The sequence below is a fragment of the Corythoichthys intestinalis genome, chromosome 9, assembly GCF_030265065.1.
Source record: "Corythoichthys intestinalis isolate RoL2023-P3 chromosome 9, ASM3026506v1, whole genome shotgun sequence".
Taxonomy (NCBI): Eukaryota; Metazoa; Chordata; class Actinopteri; order Syngnathiformes; family Syngnathidae; genus Corythoichthys; species Corythoichthys intestinalis.
The window spans coordinates 1,751,717-1,777,495 of NC_080403.1; the positions used below are offsets into that span (position 1 = coordinate 1,751,717).

The 25,779-nt window shown below is 38.9% G+C and overlaps 1 protein-coding gene across 16 annotated transcripts in view; it reads right to left on the reverse strand.

The window, feature by feature from the left end:
- nfasca (neurofascin homolog (chicken) a) overlaps positions 1-25,779 on the reverse strand; it is a 280,053-nt gene that overhangs the window by 190,553 nt on the left and 63,721 nt on the right. For 2 of the 16 annotated variants that reach the window (XM_057846443.1, XM_057846457.1), the window contains exon 1: positions 14,050-14,290. The exons of the other annotated variants lie outside the window; for them this stretch is intronic. The gene's annotated coding sequence lies outside the window, so the exon portion shown is untranslated. Of the gene's footprint in view, positions 1-14,049; positions 14,291-25,779 lie in introns of those variants that run through there. 16 annotated transcript variants of the gene reach the window in all.

Consider the following 25,779-nt stretch of genomic DNA (forward strand, 5'->3'; position numbering starts at 1 on the left):
TTGAACTAATTCATTATACTTCCAAGCTTTTTATCTGAGTTTGTTCTACATGATAAAATGTCTGAGTGAGTGCTCGTCTGAGACTGGTGATTCCATACTTTTTGCTAGGGGTTATATTAGGGCTGCAATGATTAATCGATTAACTCATGTAATTCAATTGGAAAAAACTTTGAATCAAATTTTGCTGCTTTGAGCATTCGTTTAATTAGAGTGGTGTTGTAATTGTTTGTTTTGAGAATGTTTGATTTTAGTTTTATTGATTTAGGTGGATACACTTCCCTCTAGTGGCAACAGTGAATATGACATAACTCATTTAACATGGCTGAATCCAGCTGCTCCCGTTAAGGCCAACATAAGGTAAGTTTTTGTTTGAGCTAATATGTTTTTATGCATTCATAATTTAGTTTATAAGTATATTTAGCCATTTTTTGTGGGAATATGTGTTTGAACAATTTGTTAGAAGTATTGTAAAAAAAAAAAAAAAAAAAAAAGTTAGCATTTGATAGCATTTAAGCTAGCTGAGTTTTGCTATGCAAGTTAGCCAATTGTTCTCTTGTTGTACTTACATCCTCATTTATTTATTTTTTTAATACCTTTTGAGGCTAACCTCAGGTATTTTAATTTATTTTTAAATGAAAGTGCAACTCTGCATTGTTTGAAGAAACACTCAGGAATTTTATTTTGTATTCGCATTTAATGCTCTTTGAAAGTGCGCGAGCTTTTGTTTTACATCTCCTAAAATTGATTCTGCAAGACATTAAATGTTCCTTATCCGATTACTCGATTATTTGAACAAACTACCACTAAAATATTCAATAACTGCAGCCCTAGACCAAAGTGTGGGCATGTCAGTCTGTGAGCTTTTGCAAGTCACTAATTTTGTTGGGTAGGTAAAAGGTGTTGTTTTTTTAATTGACTGGCGACACATTTGGACACACAGGGGGCTGGAGCGGAAGAGAGAGAAGAGATTGAGAACGAGTGTGTCGGTAAGGTGACAGAGTGCATGAAGTGGCTGACAATTCAAATTAACGCTTTGGAGGAACAAGGTAGAGCAGGAAATAAATGTTGTAGGCTGTTCAACAAAGACACTTGGGACACTAGTGATGGGAACTTCTGGGTACCCCTACGATACAATACGATTTGGGATACTAGAATCACGAGAAAGATTATCTCACCACATGGTGATAACAATTATCAATACTTCAGGTCAGCGAGTCAATATACAATACTATACAATACAACTATGAAAGAGAAAACCAAGACATTTCTAAATGGAAAAATAATCTGTTAAAACCTGCTGTCTTGCTAATTGACTATTAAAATATTTCAGTGCAACATTTCTATATACAAATGCCTTCTTAACAGTAAAACTATATTCCTACATTATTGTTAGCAAATGTTAACATAGACACTTTTGTAGTTGAAAATTTCAGTAGCGACCTTTTGGTACAGCAGGGTTCTTGCACCCTTTTAAAAGTCAAATTTAATGTTTTAAAGACATTTTTAAGACCTTAAATATATAATTTAAGATTAAAAAAAACTTTTCAAAATAATTATTTTACTTTATTTGAAGTGAGAGGGTGGGCAGCCACCTTTCCCACTTCAAAAGGATTCGATGTCAGGCAACGAGTTCATTTTGGTGCAATTCACGTCATTTTCCTGTTGATTTTGGATCATTTCATTTTCCTGTTGAGGCATTTACGGGTGACTTCCTGTTGATTTTGGGGTTATTGAAATGGAACTGAATCAAGAATGTCCTCAAATGAATACGGAGTGACTCGAAATCAACAGGATTTAAACTTTAAATGCCCTAAAATGAATAGGAAGTGACCCACAAAAAAGTGGCTGTGAATCCTGTGGTTTCAGTGCCATTTATGGCGCTAGACGCCCATTCCAATCAAAATTGAATGTCTAACACCGTCGAAGGCAGCCAGTGAGCTAACGTAGACACTATTCTAATGCATGATTTTGGTAGCAACCTGTCGTTTGGGTCACCTTTTTAGATATACTGTCACCTCCCGACTTTGCATCGGGCATTATTGTTATTTTCACCAGAGGCAAACCCCCTCTTAAATTTACCTTCTTCAATCCATTTTTTATTTAATTCACACTTCCCAATCATCACATATTTCCACCCACCTCTACAGTGGGAAGTAACAAGAAAATGGTGTCATTCGACAATTGAGGTTGCGGACAACGTACCGTAGAACATATATTCATCACAAACTCTCATATTTAGTGCATAGCTCTTAAACAAAATACAAACGATTAGTATTTTACGTCAGACAATAATAATTTCCCTGGCATTAAACGTATTGTATGGAAATTGAATACCTACTGCAATTTTCTATTAAATTTATGACAATATAAGGCCTTGATTACCCGTAGTTTAAATTTAAGATGTTTTAAGACCTTTAAAGACCCACAGGAGCCCTGTTACTTGAACAGCATGAAGGAGTAGTATCTTTTCTCGTATTTACTGTTTGACTGTTTGTATTACTCTGACACAGTTAATCTAATCAATCAGGGAATAGTATCTTTTCTCGTATTTACTGTTTGACTGTATTACTCTAACACACCCAATACAAAGTAAATAGCTTTTATTATTCATAGTTTAAGAAAAACAATCATAATATACTTGCTATTATGAACATTTGGACTTGGAATAATTATAACAACTGGCAGATAAGGAAAGATGCCTTCTGACCACGGAAGCTCAACGCGCGTGTCATGCAGCTGACTGAGCAAGATTGACGCTGACAATCAGGGGACAGACATGACATCTACAAGCCCACGTCTGCACCGCCAAATCTCGCAGTCAGCTCTTCCTGACATTCCAAAACAAATGGCAGGACATCTTGTCTTGCCACAAGGAACATCTGATACGGAGGAACCCGCAACAGAGAAGTGAACACTCAGCACTCACGTGGCTCTGAGGATAGCAAAATCCTCGTTGCTCTGACAACACTAACGCCCGAATCCTCCTGTCCAATCGACAAACAGACAATAGTCCTAAACAACGCCTAAACACACTCTTCTTCTGGACCACAGCCCGCCTCACCGGAGCCTTTAAAAGACTGAATGTTTAACTAATCGTTGTCATTTTTCTCAGGAACCTTTTGTTGACATATGGTGATATGGTGACCCTGGAGCCAGCGTGCCTCCTCGCCTGGGTCTCTCTGTTCTGATTGATTGCTGCCGACTAAATTGTCAACTTGTGTTTCGAAGCCTACAAGGGGTTAAGATTAAGATGACCGCACGGAGTTTGGCCTTTTGGCCAGGTTGTTAGAGTTCCGCCGGCCCGGGTCGTTGGAATTGTGCTAGCGCGGTTCCGGCAGTTCGGCTGGCGTGATTCTGGCAATCTGGGTGAAAGGTCAGATTCCTTCAAGCGACACCTTTTAAAACGATGTATTGACAGTATAACATAACAACAAAGTGTGACAGAAAGTATCGAACGATATCACTTTCTTGATATAATGTCACACCCTTAGGGGATACAAAAGAGAATATGTGTAAATATTTCTGAGCCTATGCGGAAAATGACATTCAGGGAGGTAGGGGAAAAATATGACCAACTGTGTCTGTTGGACAAACCAACAGACACTGATAGAGGTTAACAAATCCTAGAAAACACTGAGATGTTAAAACCTACAAACTAGAGCCTAGTTTGGCGTCTAAAAAATCCAGCCCGACCCGACACGGCCCGCTGGTATTGAGGCCCGACCCGGCCCAAGCTCGATCACTTAACTAGATTTGCAGGCCCGAGCCCGAAAAACCCGATTTTTTTTTTTTTTTTTTTTTTTTTTGAGTGACGCGGAAAAAACGCAGCAGCAGCAATTTATTTTCATTTCTTCGAGTTGGCAGAAAAAAACGCAAGTTTTCTTAATGTTTAAATAATCTACATATTTTTTTTAGAATTATCAAAGCATTCACACAACGAAATAACGCTGGGAAAGTTTGTTAAACATATTTCTGAGTGTGTGGGATATTGTTCTCACATGGACGCGCCTCTCTGACAAGGAGAGGGAACAGGAGAGGGCGGCGCCTCGGCCGTGCAGCGGGAGGACAAGAAGAAAAAGCGGCCGGCGCCACGGCGTTCGTGCACACGCACAAGCAAAAGCGCAATACAGAGAGCCTGCTCTCCATTTTTTTTATTTATTTTTTTTTTATTTTTTTTTTGAGTGACGCGGAAAAAACGCAGCAGCAGCAATTTATTTTCATTTCTTCGAGTTGGCAGAAAAAAACGCAAGTTTTCTTAATGTTTAAATAATCTACATATTTTTTTTAGAATTATCAAAGCATTCACACAACGAAATAACGCTGGGAAAGTTTGTTAAACATATTTCTGAGTGTGTGGGATATTGTTCTCACATGGACGCGCCTCTCTGACAAGGAGAGGGAACAGGAGAGGGCGGCGCCTCGGCCGTGCAGCGGGAGGACAAGAAGAAAAAGCGGCTGGCGCCACGGCGTTCGTGCACACGCACAAGCAAAAGCGCAATACAGAGAGCATGCTCTCCATTTTTGTTTTTTTTTTTTTTGTTTTTTTAAATAATTTATTAGTCCGGCATGGCGGCCCGACCCGACCTGACCCGAACGTGAGTGCTTAAATTGTGGGCACAAAATCTAACCTCTACTACAAACTAAGGATTAATCATGTGTTTTAGTGAGAAAATAGTTTTGTTTAAAGGAAAACTAAACTCAATAATTTGTTTACAAGAGTATATTCTATGTGCCAGCATTGGTCAAAACTTGGAAATGCAAAATGGTAGACCTGAAAGCCTTTTAACGTTGCAACAATGATGTATCACCAAGGAGTTTGAAATTGTCTATGACGTAAATTAAAATAGGATTTGTGCCTTTGATCGTAGAGCTACCGAGCCTTCTCTCGCTAGATCAAAGCTATAAACCTGTCAATCATCATTAATATCAGGAACCAAACAGCTGCACTTGTGGAGAAAAAACAAGGGGAGAAAAAAGTTCAGAGCACTGCTAAACTAGCAGGAGAGAAGGTTAGATGCTGTACAAGCATGGAGCAGACAAACATGAACATACTGTATTTAAAAAATAATAATAATAAATCTGATCCTTTTCACCTAATTCCGATCCTCTGCAAAACGGCGTCATCGGCCTGATTTCCAATCACGCGATCGGATCAAGACATCCCAAGTCACCAGTGCACGAATGGTGCAGGCAGACAGACGTATATGCACTGACGTGAGGTGAATGTCAGCATGTTTCATTGGAGGAAATGGAAAGAAGCCTCCTTGTTGTTGCAGACCTAAGTGCACGTCAAAAAACGATGTATCCCAATCAGGCCATATGTGTAAACTTTCTCAATTGTAGATGTGCCCAACAGTGATGTACGCAAGTTAGTGAGTGAGGTAAAAATGCAAAGAAACATGAAAACCGACTTGTTCTACTTATTGCAGCATTACAAATGTAGCTTGTTAAACCACATGGTACACATTGGCATGAAAAACACCAAGCCATGCCATCTGGAAAAAGGCTACATTTTGAGTTGGAATCAGAAAAGAAAAAAACATGGCCATTTTCACAAGCATCTTTGGTCCCAAATTAAATGAACTATTTCACGAATGAATGGACCACTGGCCATTGGCAAGCTGAGTCCTTTGTCCCAGCCGATTAAGAGACTCACAGAGGGAAAAATACAGTCACCCCTAAAGTGCGTTTTGGACAGAGAGCAGCCAAAATGCAACACATTAGGAAACGTGGTGTTCCGTTCAGTATTTAGTAGGGGTGGGAACCTCTTGGTACCTCACGATACGCAGAGGTGGGTAGAGTGGCTAAAAATTTACTCACGTACGAATGGCGTTAATTCAAAATAATATTACTCAAGTAAGAGTAAAAGTAGTCATCCAAAAAATGTACTCAAGTACAAGTAAAAAAGTATCCAGTGAAAAGAATCAAGTAATTAAGTAATCAGTCCCATTTTGAGTAACTGCTTTTATTTTTTTATTTTTTTTTTAACAATAGTATTTTGTTCTCTCAGCACAAACTTATCTATATGAACTGTTGCTATAATAATACTGTACGATAACACATTTCATAACCACATTAAGCCAAGGGGGGGGGGGGGGGGGGGGGGAATCATTAAAGAGAGAAAAAAAACAGTATTGAAGCATTATTCGTCCAAAGCGCATGAGTGCCCTGCCATCCAGTGGAGAAAATAGTTACTAGTTTGAGTAGTGAATACTGTAGTTACTATCATGAAATTAAAAGGATCATAACTCAATCAGTGCCAAATAAAAACTGGGAGTTTTAAATCCGCAATTTCGATTCATGTTGAGGGCAGCGCTCTATGTCAAATACGTCATTTGTTACGTTGCTGTAAAGACGCGTGATTGAACAAGCTTGCGTGCTATTTGGTTCAAAGCACGGTGGTTCATTCGGTCTTATTAGAGTCTTATGATGACGCTGTCAGATAAAGTGTTACAGAATACCAGAGCTAAAGATTAATGAAACAACTGGAAGAGTAACTGAAGAAATAATTACCACTTAACATGAATTTTGATTGTTATTTACATCTGTCGCGCTGCAATGCATGCTAGAAGGCATGTTGAATGACAACAGTGTTGACAGCAGGTGGCAGCAGAAGTTGACTGTCTTCCCCCAAGGGAGCAGTGATGGTCAAATGAAGTTTCTTGAAGCAATGAAGCTTTGCAGCCATTTGGTTCAAAGCTTCATGGTGGTTTATTTGGTCTTATGAGAGTCTTATGATGACGCTGTCAAATAAAGTGTTACCGGTTAATATCTTTTAGAGTAAATATCTAATGATATAGAGAGGACAGATGAAGCTAATAGTCCAGTGCAGCTTATCTGTGAACAAATGCCGTTTTCGTGTCATTTTGGTGGGTGGCGGCTTATGGTCAGGTGCGCCTTATAGTCCAAAAATTACAGTAGATATCTAGCACCGTCAATGACACCCAGTTAGCTAATGTAGACACTATTCTAATGGAACACTTTGGTACCAATCGATTGGTTCCCTTTATTTTTAAACAGTGACACCTTTTTAAAACGATATATCGATTCATGGTGGGAGCATATCGATAACCTTTTGGACTACAAAGTTATTGTCACACCCCTAGCATACAGTAGAAGTAGTAGTAGTAGAAGTAGTAGTTGTTGTTGTATCAAGTAGTGTTCCTTTCCTACTCATCCAGCCACCCATTTTCAATATCACTTGAATATATTATGGTCACAGGTGTGTTGAAGCCTGGCTCAGTTGACTTCAGGGTTTTAAATTCACCCAGAGCACAGTTGCATGGTGCTAAATGTAGGCTGTCACTGCCAGCTCCAGAGTGTAACATCTATGACACAGTGTCTTAGTGAAGCAGACAGATGTATCCCCGAGCCTTATATCACACACATGCACTGACAGAAGCATGAGCAGCAATGTAGGTTAAGTACCTGGCTAGCGGGCATAACATCTGGATTCCCACCTGGACTCGTATGAAGCATCCTCATCTTCCTTCTTTAACGATCACTGTATAATTAACCATTTCAAATTCACGGTCTACAAATTATTTTCATAAATAACTTAATCGTTAAAAAGCGGTCATGTCTGACCAGACAATATTGCTTGTTTAAACTTAATAATTCCTCAATTTATTACATTTGAACGATATTCAGAAAAAAAATCACATATTTGATCCTATATGTACTTACTGTATCTTCTAAAACATAGGCCGGTTGTACTTTCATTTTAGATGTATGTTATATCAATTTAAAGGAAGACGTAAACATAGTTCTATTTGGCATCACATGCATCGACATGTGTGGGACTCGTACTGTAATGTCACTCTCGCTCTCAGCCAACAGATTAACTGAGGAGCCATCCCTGCCGCTAAATCTCCACTATTACATAAATCATCCAAAGCAGATATACACGGTAGGAAAACAATATGTTACTACAAATAAGATGCTTCATTCTAAGAAAAAAAGGGATTTTCATGCAGTTACAATGATATTAACCTCGTTATTAGTCAATAAAAATGCATTATATTATTTAACGGTCAGTGTTTCTGGTAGCCCTTTTCATATTCATCTTGTTATTAGTCTTTTGGATGATAACAATTTAAGTCATTTTTAGTCATCTCAAAATGTGTGTCTAGTTTTTGTTCACGAAAAGTCAAGACTAATTTCTTGTGGTTTTAGTCGACGTTTACTATACATGTTTTCGTCTGTAAAATTTAAAAAATTAATTCCAAAAATAAAATAAAATGTTCATTGAAATAGTTGGAAACCTTTGACAGACGAGCACATATTGTAGCATACACAGCAGCAGAGGTGGGTAGTAACGCGTTACAAGTACTGTTACATTTACTTGAGTAACTTTTTGAGAAAAATGTACTTCTAAGAGTAGTTTTACTAAGATATACTTCTTACTTTTACTTGAGTAGATTTGTGAAGAAAAAAACGCTACTCTAACTCCGCTACTTTGAGCTACATAGGAGTCGTTACATTTTTCCTCTTCATCGTACATATCAATTTTTTTTTTTTTTTTTTTGCCAGCAATTCCAAGTAGCTGTAGCAGCTGTAGTAGTAGCAAGTAGCTCTACCGATTTCACCAATGAGATGTCACAACAATAGTCACATGACTCCATTATACCAATCAGACGCAAATTTGCCGTTCTATCTTCACGCCAGCCTTTTCAATTATGTGGTGTCGCACCATAAAAAATGAAGTATTTGATATAGAGCACTGCCCTCATCATGACTCAAAAGTGCAGATTTTAACCTCTCTCCCAGTTTTTATTTGGCACCGAATGACCACGGAAAACCGGAGATGTGATCCTTTTAATTTCAAATGAGTAATTCTTCACTATTCAAACTAGGAACTATTTTCTCCACCAGAGGACACTTATGCTCTTTGGAAGAATAATGCCTCATTTATGTATATTTTTTCTCTGATTGGAATTCAATGATTTTTTTTTTTTTCCCTTTAGCTTAATGTCATTATGTAATGGCTTTATTTTTAGAACAACAGTTAATATCAATAATTTTGTGCTCAGAAAAAAATACCATTGTTTAAAAAAATAAATAAATAAATCCAACAAAAAAATAAGCATATAAGCAGTTTTGGCTACTCTATCCACCCCTGCTCAGCAGGAAAACAGTGCAGTATTTTCAGTTAATTACATCCACCTGGACGCCACAAGCTGTATGTAAAAAATAGTTGTCCGAGAGTTTAAGAGGACGTTCGCCGTTAGCATTACCCTAATGCTAACGCGAATGCTATGCTAACACTACAAGTTACATTTAGTGTGTCATGATCATTCAGCAGAGTTAGCACAGGCTAAAGAAACATTGCATATTCTCTCCGGCCAAGAAAACAAATCTGAAGTCGACACACTGGTGAGTAGGTAAGGGGGATAAGGGAGGGTGCAGCAGGTCACAAGTGACACAACCAGACACTGCTATAATACAGGCTAACTACACATAAAATGTCACACATTTTATGTCACACGGATATGTGACGGAAACTGTTGCACATTTTTTTCCCATCAGACGAAAACTGACATTCGGCTCGTTATGTTTTAGTCTCCCAAAAAAAAATTTTTGCTCGTTATCGTCTCGTCATCGTTATGTAAAAAGTGTTCGTTGACAAAATATTTTCATTACTGTCATCTTAGATGAAAACAACACTGAACAGGGTCATTCAAAAGTTGCCATGCAGTTTTAGTTCCAACCAAAATGCCTGCAAAGATGCACAAAACATTGTGGACCTGCCTTAAACAATCATCATGCAAGTTGTAAATGGAAATAAACCAGAAGTTCATATGCAGCACATAAAGTATACAACTACTGTAATTTTCGGACTATAAGGCGCACCTGATTATAAGCCACCACCCACCAAATTTGACACGAAAACACATTTTTCATAGATAAGCAGCACTCGACCATAAGCTGCAGCTGTCCTCACTGTATTATGGGATATTTACACCAAAAGATATTCACCGGCAACACTTTATTTGACAGCGTCATCGTAAAAACTGTCATAAGACCAAATGAACTACAATGAAGCTTTGAACCAATTGGCTGCAAAGCTTCATTGCTTCAAGAAGCTTCATTTGGCCATCCCTGCTCCCTTGGGGGAGACAGTCAACCTCTGTTGCCACCTGCTTTCAACACTGTTGTCTTCCAACATGCCCCCTAGCATGCATTAAAGCACTACAGATATAAATAACAATCAAAATTCATGTTCTGTGCTAATTATTTCTTCAGTTACTGTTCCAGTTGTTTCATTAATTGCTGGTTATGGTATTTGGTAGCACTTTATTTGACAGTGGCGCCATAAGACTGTCATGAGACAATCATAATAATGACATGACATTGACATGACCGTTAATAAATGCTAATAACAGATGTCATTAAGTGTCATCCGGCAAATTATCTCACTTTTGAATGGATGTAGTTCGTGACATAATTTGCCAGATGACACTTAAAGACATGCGTCATAAGCATTCAGTAATGCCCATGTTAGTGTCGTCATAATTATGATGGGCTTATTACAGTCTTATGACGCCACTGTCAAATCAAGAGTTATCTATTAACCCAAATAAATCAACAAATAAGCCGTACTGGACTATAAGCCGCAGGCTTCAAAATAAGTGGAAAAAATAACAGCTTATAGTCCAAAAATTATGGTACAAAGCCGTTAACGTAAGCTGTTAACGTCTTACTTTTCATTCAAAGATATTGACAGTGTACGAACATATTTTTAAGAAGACACGCTTAGTTTGCACTGCATTTACTGTTTTTCATTGAATTACTTTGTATTTTAAATAGCTTGTTCAAGTTGTGTTAATACTTGTGTTGGGTTGCTACTGTGAGAGCAATGAAATATTCAACAAGCATATAAGGTTGGACATGGAATTGTTGTCTTTAATAGCATAATAATCTAGACTTCCCGTGCTTTGGTAAGCGTCATTTTTCCTAAAAGGAAAAACTATGTCCCACTTTTCTAAAAAGAAGAGAACAGTAGAAATGTTCATTTTTGTATCGTGCATGTAGTTGTCATATGTTCGTTAGTTTCATTATCAGAGTGCGTTAAAAGACCCTTAGCATCTAAGCAAGTGTAGTTAAAATAGTGACATTGTATATTTGTTCTTAACGTCCATTAAAGTCGGTCAAGAAGAAAACGTGGATCCTGGCGTGACGAGAATCGTAAACTAAATGCATGTCCTCCCCTTCAGCACATATATGTATGATGTATTCGTCGTTGTGTCTTTTAACAAAAGAACAAGAAGAAGAGCACTTAGGAGTAGGAATGGGAATTGATACGATTTTTACGATTCTCATTGCATTATCAATATTGCTTAACGATTCGATTATTTATCGATTCCCTTATCGATTCTAATTTGGACTAATGGACAGTATGAAGTTCTGGGTTCAATACGTTTTATGGTTCATTCACCTCGGGGTGTCGGTTAGAACACAAGGAGCGGAGAATGTAGTTGGTCTTTGGCACTTTTAATCCAACTTGGCAACAGGCAGAACTATATACATGCAATGGCACTTGATATGAGAATCACTCAATGAGCAGATGAGAGCATGCATGGAAAGATGTTGATGTATTTTTATGTGTGTGTGGAGGAAGATTGGAATTTGTGAGTATATGTGTGGTTCTGAAAGGAAGGAAAAATGCATCATATTAGAGCTGATGCAATAACCAATGCAAATTGGATACATGACTCGCACAGTATAATGAACACAAAGGTGGGGGGGCACGAGTGCGCACACACAACCCGGAAGCACCCTGCGTGCACGTGCAGTCATCTTGGCCATAAAAGTGGCAAAAAGAAAGCACTTTACACTCATATGGATGTACAACATCATCTTAAAATGCTAAACTAACATATTCCCTCTTAACACAAATGTGCAACGAGAATATAAAGTAAACAACGCCCTCCTCGACGCAGCGATGACGAGCGGGAGCAGTAAAAACACAAAACGGTCGCATTGATAACGGCTCCAACTTATCATAAGAACTTTATGACATGAAGAGGAAATACTTACATTTGTTCATGGACGCACACAGATTAACACTTCCTCGCACGAATCTCAACAGGTGGCCGCACTCTGCTCGAAATGCGCACCTTTCGCCTATTCTCAGTCCCAGAATATGCAGCGCGTGTGACGTAGGACAATAACAGGAAGTAACTGACTGGTTGCTATGGGAATTAACGCATACCCAAGGAACCTTTCTAACAGGAGTATTAAAATTGCTAATAAAATTGTTTACGATTATTATAGATGTATATATGTATGTTATATTTTTCTTATAGAGTATTCGACGAGGAATACGATAGACCCATTAATAGAGTTTTTGGGAAAAATCCCCCTTTCTTTAAGTAGTCTCATGAATAACCACCTGGCCAGTGAAACTCAATGCACAACCACTCGGCGAGGACTCCTCAGATTATACTTGGTGAGTGATCTGTCTTTGAGTAATCATGTTGTCTTACTTGCTGAATCAAATGTGTGTAACATGTGTAAATTACGTGATGTAAATCGTAATGGTTGGAATCTATAAGAGAATTGTTGGATAAATTGTCAGACAATTCCATGGAATTGAAACACACAGAACCAGTTCTCTATAGGAACTGGTTCTCGATTCCCATCTCTACTTAGGAGACTTCACTATTATTTTTCCATTTCTAACGGATGATTGCATAGGATCCATGGCTGGCCATCAAATATTGTGCAAATTCATTACGTAATGTAATTGTGTCACTTTGCCTCAACCCCCAGCCATTCTGAAAAGGCCCTTGATTACAAAACTTCACCAATAGTACAGGCAACCCAACCAAGTGGAAGACTATTCAAAGTTAAACTCTCTTGTTTTAGAACTGAAGACTTCAATTTAAACGTTTACACACAACAGAATTGCCTGAGCATGGCTTTTAGATAAGAATTTGTTTTTTCCTATTATTTTCCCCCTCGTGGCAACTATGGGAATGGTTGGGAGACACATGAGACCTCTCAACAAAACATTTGCATTGAAAGACTGAAAGACCAAAAGACCACACTGGCTATTAGAGTCTTTCTCGTTGGCTCGCTCTCTCGGTTTCTTTTTCTGGGTGCATTAACCTCAGCTCCACAGTGCTCCAGAACAAAGAAAGGGCTGTATTTGTGTGCGTGTGCATGCCTGCATGTATTTGTGTGTACATGCGTGTGGGAGTACATGTGCTTGTCTGTAATTTGTGTGCCACTGTACCTCCTGAATACTGGACATCCATGAGCTACACACAAAAATACACCCATTAAAAAAAACACTTTCGATAGAATAATCCCCATCACGTTCACAAATTTTCAATGTAGCCCGGGACATGACACAAACATCACATTTAAATTGGTATGTTCACTGAAATCAGCAGCAATTCCTTTTAGAATTCTGGACTACCACAAAAATAATCCAGACAATAAAAAACAGCTGAATATAATGTATATTCACGTGCTACAAAAAGAAAATTGTCAGCTACCTTTTCACACAAGAGCTCAATCTCTTATAAATCTCAGGCAGATTTAAAAATGACAGATTTATTGTTCTGTATATCAAATGACAACCAATAACTGCCGAAGAAATAGAATGCACACAAACCAATAACAAACATAAATTTCCAATTACTGGTGACTGGAAAGATCATCCTGTTTGTGATTCCATGTGTGTGTGTGTGTGTGGGGGGGGGGGGGGGTGCATGTGTGTGTGCGTACACATTGGCCGAGAAAGTCAGTACTGACAGATGAAACCACGTGGCAGTTCCCTACATTCAAACAGCCTCCAAATGAAAACGATTTTTAAAATCACTTAAAGATGACCTAGAAATATAAAAATGTTCTGCACTATAATAAATATAACACCAGTAAACCATTTCAAGTGATGGTTGAATACGGAGATCAAAAGAACTGACATCAGGGGGAAAATGATGTATCAAAAATACATGTTGTTTTGAAACTACTCAGCAAAGAAGACAAATTAAACATGTACGAATGCACAAACACAAATATAAATGTACACAAAATTACCTTTCTCAATGTAACTCTTCTATCCGGTTTGCCACGCACTGTAATATCTCCATCAACGTCTTTACAAAAATGATAAATAAAATGAAATAAAACTTGGACAGCTCTCTATCAAATAGACCAGATGAGTGACACATGCAAATATTTTGTTGCGCTATTTACTATCCATCTTTACTTAATTCATCTTGTCTCTGTATTTCTCAAGCTCCATCAAATCTCAGTGCTTCTCCGGTAGTGTGTAATCTCTGCTCTCCCTCTCAGACTGTTCTCCATCTGTCAACGCCCCCTCACATTTACCCCTCCCTCCTAATGAATTATTAATAAGCCGAAGACACGCACCGCAGTCAAACATATTCACACACACGCACACTGAACAAACACATGTCCGGGATTTAATAGGAATGTCAAGTGTAAGTGTATAAAGAAAATAAAATGTTAATAAATCGTGCGCTTACAGAAATTACAATCTAAACAACCTAAAGTAAGCCAGTGCCACCCCTAAAAAGTTAATGCACAACATGACGTGTGTATAGAATATATTAGGACTGCAATTAATCCTGTATCAGATTCTGTCCGATGGTATGAGAGATATTGTTACGCTGAAAAATAATGGTGGGGGTCTCTCATTTAACACAATCTGTTTCATTTTCAAACAAAAGATGAAGAGTTTGTCACGTTATTGAATGTATACCAGCTAAATTAATTTTAAGAGGAAATTATGAACACTTTAATTACGTTTAATTTCGTATTTTAAAAATAACAATGAAATGCGGGGGGGAAAATACTTTCTTTTTATTATTTTTAATCAGAAAAAGTAAGAACCACACTTGTTTTTCGCCATTTTAAGGAAATACTCTCCTGAAAATACTGTTTTAAAATGGGACTTAAAGGGACGTTCAGTCCAAGACGATCCATTTTTCACTAACAACAGACCTTATATATAGCTCATGAAAATGAAATTACCATGAATTTTTATGATCTATTCTATCATCAATAATCGACTTATCATCGAATCGTAGCCTCTGAATTGTAATTGTAATCGAATCGTGAGGTGCCCAAAGATTCCCACCTCTAATTCATACCCACTTGCACCTAAACCCTCCTCCCTGCTCAAAATCAAATGGAATCGGCTACAGATCCCCTGTGACCCTTGTGAGGATAAGCGCAATGGATAATGAATGAATACTCACTTTGATATGGATATTCTACGAGAAAGAAGAAAAATTAAGCCATTCGTCTGTATATACGTAATACCAGTCAATTATGGTGCAAATAAAAAATGTTTTGGAAATATACAGTACTGAATAAATATATTACTTAATCTAAAAACAGAACAGAACTTATTGAATTGATTCTGTTATCTTACCATGATTCTATAATTTATACATTGTGCCTCATTTATTAATATCATGGCCTAAAATATCACCTAGGTGAGTGGTTCTGTGAAGTTGCCATGCTTTGCACTCACGATTCAAATTTTGAGAAACTAGTTGCTGACTGTCAACAACATTAAAAATAGTGGCAGAACCTTGCACATTGCATGACGGATACTAAATTAGTTTCACCTACGTTGTTCGATGTGCGGTGGATTTTAAATCTTTTCTTTGTTCATCTTGTAAGACAAACAGCACCGGGTATTGAAAGCGAGAATTCCATATGATGCGGGCTTTGTCAAATGTTGTTTTTAAGGTGGTAATAATGGTTTCTCAGCTGACCTTAAAGGAGCAATATGTAAGACTGGTGACTATGGGTGCATGATATCAATTTTTTGAAACCGAAAACGATATTGATAACTTCCTGGTCCTCAAGGCCGATACCGATACGATAACCGATAATATATATATATATATATATATATATATATATATATATATATATATATATATATATATATAGTTTTTCAATGTATATTCACCTGAGTTTTTGAACACCTGTAGGTCAAAAATACTAGTGGTTGATTCAGCATAGATTTGCCTTTGACCGAACCAGAATTTTCATGATGGCATGAACATTATTATAATGTACAAAACAAAGAAAAGAACAGTTTTGACTTCAAATAAAGTGGCCATATTAATTTTTTCAAACAAATATAATTTGAGTCAGTCACAATCAGTCATTATCATTGACGAGGTGTTCCCCTGAACAATGAGCACTGATCTAAAACAAACATAAACCAAACAGGTTTTGTGCTTTCTCAGCAGATAAAACTTGACTGATTTGAAGAAGTGAGGAGAGGAGACTTGTCGTGTTGGTCTATGAAACAACTTTCTCAACCTGACAATTATAGAACAGCAAGCCTATCAATAACCAAAACATAACACTGTAAAATGCAAACATTTGCTAATTGCCATAGTAAGGTTTATAACTCCGTGAAGGAAAAGTATGTCCTCTAGAACAGTGACAAAACTTTGCATAATGGCAAAAAAGGGAGTGGAAACAAACGCACACGTTCCAATCCGACACCGTGCCAAAAATTTTATTAATAGGCCCCGATAACATATATTGTTATCGGATTTATTGGGATGACGTCATAATTCCTATTATCGGACCGATAATAATCGGACGGATAATTATCGTGCACCTCTACTGGTGACCAAAAATGATACTGTAACCAGGATCAAAATACTGAAATGTTGTAGTATACATACACATGCTTGTAGTACAAGAACACATGCTTGTAGTACATGTAATTACACGTATTTGTAGTAGAAGTACATGCTAGTAAACGTAGGCTACTTGTAGTGCAAGTGCATGCAAGTAAACAAACTTGTAGTACAGGTGCATGCAAGTACATGTACTTGTACTCAGAGGTGGGTAAAGTAACCAAAAATATTCCTCTAGTAAGATTAGTGTTACTTCAAAATAATATTAGTCAAGTAAAAGTAAAAGTAGTCATCCAAAAAATTGTACCCAAGTACAAGTAAAAAAAAGTATTTGGTGAAAACAATACTAATGAATAATGAGTAACATTGTGAGTAACTGCTTTAGATGTTTGATTTTGTTTTTTTAGACAGATGTTTTTTTTATATTTTTTTTATCAGCACTAAGTTTTCTAAATGAACTGTTATAATTTATTCTTGCAACAACTCATTGGTGAAACTGGCTGAGCCACTGTCGGCCTCTCTGGCCAAAAAAAAAAAAAACATCTAATAAGTAGAATAAAGAGGGAAAATGAAAAAAACTAATGTAGCTCAAAGTACCGGAGTAAGAGTAAAACTACTCTTAGAAGTATATTTTACTAGAAACGTTACTGAAGTAAATGTTACTACCCAGCTCTGCTTATACTGCAAGTACACGTTCTTGTAGTACAAGTAAGTATACATTCCTGTAGTACAAGTACACGTAAGTACACGTACTTGTAGTTTAAGTACACATACTCAGGGTAGAAGTACACACAAGTACGCAAACTTGTAGTACAAGTAACCACAGTTCAGTGCAATTCAGTTTTTATAGTACAAGTAAACGTAATTACAATGCAAGTGCATGACATACAGTGGGGCAAATAAGCATTTAGTCAACCACTAATTATGCAAGTTCTCCCACTTGAAAATATTAGAGAGGCCTGTAATTGTCAACAAAGGTAAACCTCAACCATGAGAGACACAATGTGGGAAAAAAAAACAGAAAATCACATTGTTTGATTTTTAAAGAATTTATTTGCAAATGGTGGAAAATAAGTGTTTGGTCAATACCCAAAGTTCATCTAAATACTTTGTTATGTACCCTTTGTTGGCAATAACGGAGCCCGAACGTTTTCTGTAGCTCTTCACAAGCTTTTCACACACTGTTGCTGGTATTTTGACCCATTCCTCCATGCAGATCTCCTCTAGAGCGTGATGGTTTGGGGCTGTCGTTTGGCAACACGGACTTTTAACTCCCTCCACAGATTTTCTATGGGGTTGAGATCTAGAGACTGGCTAGGCCACTCCAGGACCTTGAAATGCTTCTTACGAAGCCACTCCTTTGTTGCCCTGGCTGTGTGTTTGGGATAATTGTCATGCTGAAAGACCCAGCCACGTTTCATCTTCAATGCCCTTGCTGATGAAAGGAGATTTTCACTCAAAATATCTCGATTACATGGCCCCATTCATTCTTTCCTTTACACAGATCAGTTGTCCTGGTCCCTATGCAGAAAAACAGCCCCAAAGTATGACGTTTCCACCCCCATGCTTCACAGTGGGTATGGTGCAATTCAGTATTCTTTTTCCTCCAAACATGAGAACCTGTGTTTCTACCAAAAAGTTCTTTTTTGGTTTCATCGCACCATAACACATTCTCCCAGTCCTTTTCTAGATCATCCAAATGCTCTCTAGCGAACCGCAGACGGGCCTGGACGTGTACTTTCTTCAGCAGGGGGACATGTCTGGCAGTGCAGGATTTGAGTCCCTGGCGGGGTATTGTGTTACTGATAGTAGCCTTTGCTACTGTGGTCCCAGCTCTCTGTAGGTCATTCACTAGGTCCCCCCACGTGGTTCTGGGATTTTTGCTCACTGTTCTTGTAATCATTTTGTCACCACGGGGTGAGGAGGGAGTTGAAAGTCAGTGTTGCCCAACGACAGCCCCAAAACATCACTGCTCTAGAGGAGATCTGCATGGGGGAATGGGCCAAAATACCAGCAACAGTATGCGAAAAGCTTGTGAAGAGTTACAGAAAATGTTTGGGCTCCGTTATTGCCAACAAAGGGTACATAACAAAGTATTGAGATGAACTTTTGGTATTGACCAAATACTTATTTTCCACCATGATTTGCAAATAAATTCTTTAAAAATCAAACAATGTGATTTTCTGGGGGGTTTTCCACATTCTGTCTCTCATTGTTGAGATTTACACATGTTGACAATTTTAGTCCTCTCTAATATTTTCAAGTGGGAGAACTTGCACAGTTAGTGGTTGACTAAATACTTATTTACCCCACTGTATATGCATATCCTTGTCTTATTTCTGCAACCTTGGTTTATGAACCCTAAAGCGCTATGGCAATCTGGACAAATACAAAGAAATTAACTCATAATTGGTTAATGGTAGAGGGCGGGACATCCGTTGTAAACGCAGAATCAAAACAAAAACTTTTACGGGCTGACAATCAACGCTTAAAATGGGAAGATCTCACTTTAACCATTGAGAACTGTGTTAGAAGTCTTTCCAAAAACATGTTTCTTGAAGTATTGAAATATTAGAGACATTTAATGAATAATTGAAGTGCAATTCTTACATATTGCTACTTTAGCACGATCAGAAGCAATGACCTACACCCAAAGCATAAAGTCTAATATTTACTCCATTAAAATGATGTCTATTTTCTTCATTTTTTGGTATTTCCATTGGCAGCACTGCTTCCAGTATGTGTGACTGTCTGACGAAATAAATCCATGCATTCCTGTCACACATGAACACGTAACCAAAAGCTGAAACACACGGCAGCCATGCATGAACTCATTCACACGCAAAATGCACAGGTCACCGAGAAGACAGGGCTGATCATGCATGAAGGCTAGGCAAGCATGCATACTGAAAACTCGATTTCGTTCTCACACAAATACACACACGTAGGAACACAGAGCTGCCCACGTATGTAGTGCAGGCGAGAAAGCTCCCCCTCAGCTGGAGGCTATCCGAGATTTCTCATGGATGCGACATGGCTGGAAGGAAGGTCAGTCACGGTAAATTAGTGTGAACCCATATTTGTGCGCGCATGTGTGTTGGGGTTTCACTGGTTAGGCAAAAAAAAAAAAAAAAAACAGCAAACGATAACCTTTTTCCGGATTAAGATCAGTTCTGACAGGATGATTGGCCTTTTTATGTAACCAACCCTTTTTAGACATAGTTTAATATGATTCACTCTTATTTTTCTGCAAAGACATACATCAGTCGTCTTGAGTTTTCCATTTAAATTTTATATTTGTTGGAGAGGAGGGCAGTTGTGGCTCCATATTAATTGTAATGAAAGAGAGTAACAATGACACAATGAAAAATTGTGAGCTCAGTCCTTCAGACCCAAGTCTGTTTTTGGCTAAAATGTGAACTAATGTGCCCTTTCGAAGCCAACAATTTCAGCCTCTGTCACGGCACACTCCTACCCCCAGCAGCACAATATGCCAGAGCTGTGACATGCAAATTACCCTTGCATATCAATATATCATATGCCCTGGTAACAAAGGAAGTCCTGCTGGTTTTCCTTAAGACATGTGCCAAGACACACACATACACACACACACACGCACACAACATGGAGACAAAGCAGGACATCCAACTCGTGTCCAGATGGACGGCAGCAGTTGACCTCAGTTCAAAATAAACACTCAACAGACATACTTCAGACGAATGCAATTAAGCTTTTTTGCTCGGGCACATGAATCTGTAAAGTTTATCATTCTTACTTTCAGAAACTAAAACCTGCCCTACTAAAATTACGTGGATGAAGCAAATAAAAACAGACCATTAGTCAAGGGAAACCTGTACTAAAAAAATAATTAGACAAATGGGTAATGAAACGAAATGTGAGCAAAGATAGAGAAAATTAGGACAACGTAAACGATTTATGCCCAGGGGTTCCTTGCCTTAATTAACTCTGCAATGACCCCAAATGTGTGTGTGTGTGTGTGTGTGTGTGTGTGTGTGTGTGTGTGTGTGTGTGTGTGTGTGTGTGTGTGTGTGTGTGTGTGTGTGTGTGTGTGTGTGTGTGTGTGTGTGTTCCGGTGGTTATTGAACCGGGTGTTGGGTCAGAGTCTACCCTGGGCATTGGCCAGAGACAAACACACAGATTTATGATTCATTTTGAAACCTAATTTCATGAAGATAGTAAGTATGCATTAGTCACGGGCAAATTTTAATTAGAATGCGCTGCTTGTTTTATAAGTACAAAGTACCGTAATTTTGTGACTAAACGCAGCTACGCTTTTCCAGTGTGGCTTATATCTTGCTTAACTTGAGTTAAAAGATAGTGTTGTCATTAACGCTTTACTGAGTAACGCTTTACAGTAAACGGATTACTTTCTTTGAGTAACAACTAATCTAACGCGTTCATTTTTCCAAACCAGAAATCTGATTAAAGTTAGGTTCCTTAGTGTCTGTGCATTACTATTTTGTTATTGCCTCATAATGTAAGTAGAATGAAGAAATTGTATTAATGTACGAAGAGCATTTTGGGAGAGCATTTTGAATAGAAAATGCTAGAAAGGTTCCCTCTATAGTGCTGGCCAAAAGTATTGGCACCCCTGCAATTCTGTCACATAATGCTCAATTTCTCCCAGAAAATGATTGCAATTACAAATGCTTTGGTAGTAATATCTTCATTTATTTGGCATGCAATTAAAAAACACAAAAGAGAAAGGGGAAAAAAATGAAATCATTATCATTTTACATAAAACTCGGCCGGGCAAAACACGGGTAAAAAAAGGGCCGGACAGAAGTATTTGCACCCTTTGAAAAATCATGTGATGCTTCTCTAATTTGTGTAATTAACTGTACCTGTTATTTACCTGTGGCACATAACAGGTGGTGGCAATAACTAAATCACACTTGTATGCAGTTAAAATGGATTAAAGTTGACTCAACCTCTTTCCTGTGTCCTTGAAAACCAAAGAACTGTCTGAGGACCTGAGTAGCAAAATTGTGAGGAAGCATGGGCAATCTCAAGGCTACAAGTCCAACTCCAAAGACCTGAATGTTCCTGTGTCTACTGTGCGCAGTGTCATCAATAAGTGTAAAGCCCATGGCACTGTGGCTAACCCCCCTCTATGTAGGCGGGGAAAAAAATGATGAGCGATTTCAATTGCTACATGAGAAAGCTCTACATACTTTTGAAAATTTTTTGTTGTTGTTGAGGATGGATGTTTACTATTTTATTTACGAAAGGTGGTGGGTCTAACGTACCCGTTAGTGATGGGAATTTGCTTCTGATGGCTGCCCTGATTTTATTGTATTGAAGGAAATTGACCCCTTTGATTTGGAAATCTTGTAGTACTTTTTTCATATGACATGAATGTATTATCTTTAAACAAATGCTGTAACTGGTTTATTCCCGTATCATCCCATCTGCTAAAATAAATAGGAATTTTATTAACTCCAAAATCTGGGTTGATCTACAGGATTCCATTAGTTTGCTGATAAGGGCCAATGACCAATTTATAGCATAATCTGATATTTGTGAAAATTTCTTTATACTGTAAATTCAAAGATCTCATAAAGGGAGGATTCTGTTTTTTCTAGATATAATAGTATATCATCTGCTTATAAGTTAATTTTGTGTTCTGATGTTTGCAAGCGGATACCTTTGATATTAGCATTTTGTCTTATTGCAATTGCTAATGGTTCAATAAATAAAGTGAATAATAGGGCCGAGAGTGGATAGCCTTGTCGAGTTCCCCTTTGAAGACAGAAACTTTGTGAAATGACCCCATTTATGTTGACAGTGACTTTTGGGGCGTTGTAGAATGTTTTTATCCAGCGGATAAATGGCTCACCAAAGCCAATTTTTTTTCAAAATACTGAAGAGAAAAATCCAATTGACTTTGACTTTTTCTGCGTCCAAAGAGAGGATAATTGCTTTCTCTTTATAATTCTGTACTCTTCTGTACTTGCGCACTTCTGTACTATTTAACAGCCGTCTTATATTGTTTGGAGAGTTAAGTCCTTTAATAAAGCCGGTCTGGTCATTATGAATAATAGTGGGAAGAATTTGTTCAAATCTAGTAACTAAAGCCTTTGCAATAATTTTAATATTTGTATTCATTAAGGATATTTGTCTATAGTTTGCTGGTTGGGTTAGGTCTTTCCTTGCTTTTGGCAGTAGTTTGATTACTGCATTGTTCTTATTGTCTCTAATTTGACCATTGGCACGGATTTCTTGAACCATTCTATAGAAAAGTGGTGCCAGCATATTCCAAGTGTTGAAGATATGATGTCCAGAACCCGTCGGGCCCCGGTGTGCGACCTGTTGGCATGTTCTTTGTAGCATTCCATAGTTCAGCGAGGGTAAGTGGGGTATCTAGCAATTGTTGGCTTTCTAAAGTTATTTGGGGGATGTCAAGACGAATAAGTCAATGTCTTCTTCGTTATGATCACTTGTCACCGAGTATTAGTTTTGGTAGTAGCTATAGAAAGTTTCGTTAATTTTTTTCTGGTGATTGTGTTATTATGCCGGCCGAATCTTGTATTGTTGTAATTAATGTTTTTTCTTTGTTACGTTTAAGTTGGTTTGCTAAATATTTCCCGGATTTGTTATTATGCTCAAAGTTGGTATACCGTAGTTGTTGCAAAAGTACATAGCCCTTTTTCTGTTAGCACACACGTAGCCGGGAAATTTTCATTTACCATGCAATTATTTGACTTATTGCATATCACGACCGGCTTAGTTCTATGTACCTGATGACATACCTACACACGCATACATGCAGTGTTGTGTGTAGGTGGATGAGTGGGTGGGTGAACGCAAGTTCATTCCCTTCATTAAAATATGAACAATTCTAGTAAACATCGTTCAGCATCATTTGTGTGGTGGTGCGTTTGCATGGGTGTGCGCCTGGGTGTGTGTGTGTATGTGTTTGAACAATGCTACGCATGCATAGGGTCTACTGTCAATTAGGCTTTGTTCTTGTGAGCAAGGCTTGTGAATTGTACATTAAGATCAACTATACAGAGATGGGACACAGTACTATACTATTATACAGCAACAATCCTCTTTGTTTTCTTAAATGGCATACAAAAACATTTCGACGAGAAGCCTCTTAACTGATTCACTGTCAGCAACGGCAATAGAAGTCCAATGTTTGGCAGTGAATGATGATGGATATTCAGCTACTGTGGATCAAAAACGAAGGAGATTGCACCACATACATTGTACTCCAAGGGGGAGCTTCGACGAGGGGCGCTGGGATGTGCAGCTGGGAAGAACATCCATGTGGCAGTCCCACTGCCCTCAGCCGGCTCTCCTATTTTAATGCATACACTGCACTACCGTCCCCACACAATCCCATCACGGTGCTGGGTATTGGCTGCCAGTCGGGGACCTGGCAGTCATAGTAATAGGGCGGTAGGTGGGTCCCACACTTTTCTTTATGACGTGTCTCCCAGGGCGGGGCCTTCTCTTCACCTCGGCTGCCAGTTGAGGGGGTGGACGGGTCAGGGCACCGGTCCCCCTCAGCGGTGGCTTCTCAGCGCTCTCCTGCTTCTGGCTTCCCCTCTCTTCTCTATGGGTATCCTCGTTGAGCCCCTGGTGTGGGTCACCGGCTGAGTGCTAGTGGGTTGGCGGATTGTCGCCCACTTTGCGTGGGGATCCTGTCCTGCACCGGGCATAGCGAGCCGTGGGCATTCCACAGTGTGCCGTGTTGGTTAGGGGCTTGCGGCGGTGGTTGGTGGGCAGGAGATGTTGGAGGCGGGCATGGGGGCCAGTGGCGCGTCCCCTCATGCCTTCCCTGATGGCCAGTTAATGGGCGCACGGATGGTCCGGGGGACCACCTTGGGTCCCTGGGGGATGGCGGTGGGCCCCTTGCCGGAGCTGCGGGAATAGGGATGGGCCGCGCTGGCTCACCCCCCAGATTGGCTGGGGAGGGGCCATGACTGGGGGTGTCCCACGTGCAGCATTTTCACTTGTCTGTAGGACTATTGCACGTCTGATGGGATTCACACATGACTGGGTGCAATTAGACACACTCAAGTGGAAAAAACAGCGGTACCAGGATTGGCGATCTGGCAGCATAGAATAGGATGTTACTACATAAAGCTGGGTTCCACACCTCACATTGCTGATTTGTGTAAGCTCTATCCCGCCTAGTCACAACTATTTTTTGACTCTCCCCCCTCTGCTTTCTCCTCTGTCAAAACGTCCCTCACAGAGTGTCCACCCGAAATACAATTAGCTAATGATAGCACCCCTATATTCATAATTAGTGTAGGCGTCTAATGTATTTCTTGTTGTTTTTGTTCTGCTGTTCTGTCTCTCTCTCTCTCCTCTTCTATTTTCCTTCCTGTCCCCCCCATAACCCCTTCCTGCTCGCTGCTTTCTCCGAATAAACGAACCACAATGAATAATCAGAATGGGAGTAAAACATAATCCCTTCTGATACATTAAAACTGTTCTGATCAATAGGCCACTCAGATTCCCTTTCTCTGTGGCATGCAGTCGAACAGGACAGGTTAAAAAAAAATTAATAAAAATAAAGCATAATGGGACAGCAGACTCTGAACCAGAAAGAGGAGAGGCAAGCCCTGAGATCTGAAAATAATGAGTTTCAATGTGAGGATTATGACATGAAAGGCAGGATGATCGGGAGGAAGGAAGATATGTGTGCGTGTGAGCGTGTGGAAAGGCAGTGAGTATAGAAACCTAGGAGCTGGATTGAAATTAATTTACTATGGGAAATTAATTTACTATGGTGTTAATGTCAAGAGAAATGGAATGGTAGTATAGAGTTTGTTAGAGGTTAAGAAATTGATTGACAAGGGTGAAACCTGAAATTGAGAGTGTCTTCATGTATGATTAGTAGGTATCCCCCACAGGTAGGATGTGAAGTGGAGGAGACAGAAAAATTCTGGATGGAGTAGAAGAGGTTACTGGAGCATTCCGGAGACAGAGAGACTTGTGATTGGTACAGATTACAGATTGTAAGGCACATGTTGGGGAAGGAAATAACAGGTGACCCAGGAGTGATTGTTAAATTTGGCATCCAGGAAAGGAATTTAGAGGGTAAGATGCTAGCTGAGCATCAATCTGCATAGGACACAGCCTAATACAG